Source organism: Cucurbita pepo, unplaced genomic scaffold, assembly GCF_002806865.2.
Source record: "Cucurbita pepo subsp. pepo cultivar mu-cu-16 unplaced genomic scaffold, ASM280686v2 Cp4.1_scaffold000299, whole genome shotgun sequence".
NCBI lineage: Eukaryota > Viridiplantae > Streptophyta > Magnoliopsida > Cucurbitales > Cucurbitaceae > Cucurbita > Cucurbita pepo.
In genome coordinates, this window is record NW_019646547.1 from 57427 (window position 1) to 60153 (window position 2727).

Here is a 2727-nt window from a genome sequence, read left to right on the forward strand (position 1 = left end):
TTTTGCTACTTATCTCTGTNTTTGGTCATTTTGCATCATTACGTAGTTTAGCTACTTATCTCCCATTAATTCTTACTGATGGTTTGTACCGNTTTGGTCATTTTGCATCATTACGTAGTTTTGCTACTTATCTCTGTCCAAAACCCCCAAACTTCATGTATACCCTTAAAGTGTCATATTATGCTCAGTTGTAAAATTTTATACACATCAAAGTTTTTTATGTTACTTGAATCTCAAGAAAAACGCTTAGTTTAGGTCCTTAACTCATGGCTCTTGGTTATTTTTTTCATCTCCCATTAATTCTTACTGATGGTTTGTACCGAAAATCAAAGGATTCCTATGATTATTTCTTAAGAAAAATCTAGCTTAGCTACTTACTTCATCCTTGACGTTCAGGTCCTCGGTTCTCGAGCTTTCAGTATCTAAATTACTCCAAAGTTTCTTTGGTATTTCTATCTTTGAGTATTGCTTTAGAACCGTACTGAGTTTTTTGAGAACTTATCTACATTGAGTTTAACTAAAGAAAAAATGAGGCAGGATCAGGTTTGGATTGGTGTTGAACTACCTATATCATTGCCATTTTTCTCGAAGTAGGGGAAGAAGACAAGATTGACCAGCGTCGACACCTATAAAAATCGATCTTCCCAACCTTGTATAGTACCTTTCACCTCTTGATTTCTTTATAGAACTTGAAGATGGTGTTGCAATGAAGATTTAGGGATTGATTTCTTACTATTTAGTGAGTTGTAGCTTAAGTTATGGCCCTTGAAAGTTCACTGAAAAACGTAAATCTTGCTGGAGTTAAAACCTAGTAAATCATTATTAATTAGGATGTTCTAAACATTTTAGCTCTAGATTACTTCATGAGATTTCTTTCTTATCTTTTTCTCGAGCTTAAGAAATAATTTTGGAAGGATAAATTCTTGTATNTTCTGCTATTCAACATCCTGCATTAACATTCTCTCGAACAAAATGATAATGAGTAGTCACCATTTCTTGATTAAGCCTCCTGATCATCCATAAAAATTCTTGAGTAGCCATTGTAGTAGCTACATATTCTGCTTCACAACTTGACAAAGCAACGGTGCTTTGCTTTTTACTGCACCATGCAATTGCAGCAGAGCCTGCTGTAAAACAAAAACCTCTTGTGGAGCATCTGTCGTTCACGTCACCAGCCCAATTAGCATCCACAAAACCACTAGGATTTTTATCAGGTTGAGCACCCCGCCCCACTAGTCTAGAGTTATTGAAACTCAGCTTCCTCCAGCTCCTCTCTGTTTTGTCCTCAGCAGTCTGACCAGTTCCATTGCCAAAAGCTCTTTTTCCTAATGGCGTTGGATTTTTCAGTCTTCTCCCCTAACACTTCCTTAATTTTCGACTCTAACTCCTCGTTAAGTTTTTTCCAATCATGTCCTTTCTCAGCTAGAACCTCTTCCCTCGGCCTCGCCTCTCCAAATGGGTTCGAACTCTTGGACCTCGCCGTCGTCCCTGATATCCCCGACGACTTCACATCATTCACCGGCAGCGTACGTGGCTGCAGAGATTAAGCTTCGGTCGACTGCCACCACCACCACCGCCAGAATTACCTTCATCTTTCTTCCTCTTATTTTCATCAAAGACCCTAGACGAACCCCACTTCGAGTTAGACGAATCATCCCCATTCAAATACGTGTTACTCCTCTCATACGAACCATTTGAGCCATAATTCCTAAATCCACCACCAACACGACCGAAATTTAAACCTTTCTGGCATGTTTCCTTCCCTCCATAAAAATCAAAGTCATCCCTCCATGAATTCTGATCTTTTGATTGCTCCAATTATAGTGACAAAGAGTTGTAGGCTTCAATAGCTTTGATTCCATTTGATTGAAGATTTTCCACAGACTCAGCGAGGTTACTTTGGGTTTGGTCGGATTCAGACACTATGTTCAGCTGGACCTTGAGCCTCTGAACTTCATTCATAGCGGAGGCCAATGCAGCAACATCCATTGCGTGCTGCTTCTGAACAGCTTATAGTTCGGACTTCTAGGCTCGATCACGATCTTGAGAAAGTTTGTGCAGTTCTTGAACACGATCTTCCTCAGAAGCTGAGAGCTCAAACACCTACTGTTGGGATTCTTCAAGCTTTGCAGACATATCTAATAGTTGTTTCTTTGCTTCTTCTGCTTGCTTGCTTTTTGTGTGATTTAGATGCACTTAGTTGATCACTTGTTTTCTTTAGTTCCTCCTGAAGTTGAGAAAGCCGTGATTCCAATTCAACCACTTTGTTGGGCCCTTTACTCTTCTTTTGACAATGTGGACAAACATCTGATAGAAGAGTTTTGTTTACAGTTGCATGATGAGAACAACCAGAATCGACAATCCCTTCTTCATTGTAGTCTATAAAGGCATGAGCATCTGTAGAGACATCATCTTGATGTACAGCTGAAGTCGCTTTTGTTGGCTGGTCAAGAACTTCAGTGGTTAAGCAATATTTCCAAATTAGATCTGAAGAATTTTTACTTTCATGTACAACATTTGCTTCTATTTCCTGCATTTCGACTCGACAATTTGGCTTAATATGGCCTGACTTTCCACAACGATGACACACTACTTTCACCTGACAATCTCATTTAAAATGGCCAGGTTTTCCACACCGGTAAGAAGTGCCTTCTTTTACGACTCCTCACTCCTTAATTTATTCTCATTGCTTGATGAAGGCTTTGAATGAAAATTCTGTCTCCTTTG

General features: G+C 39.4%; 1 pseudogene; it reads right to left on the reverse strand.

Moving 5' to 3' along the window:
- Positions 1-939: 939 nt before the first annotated feature.
- On the reverse strand, positions 940-1989 carry LOC111784925 (annotated as a pseudogene).
- Between the last annotated feature and the right edge of the window lie 738 nt (positions 1990-2727).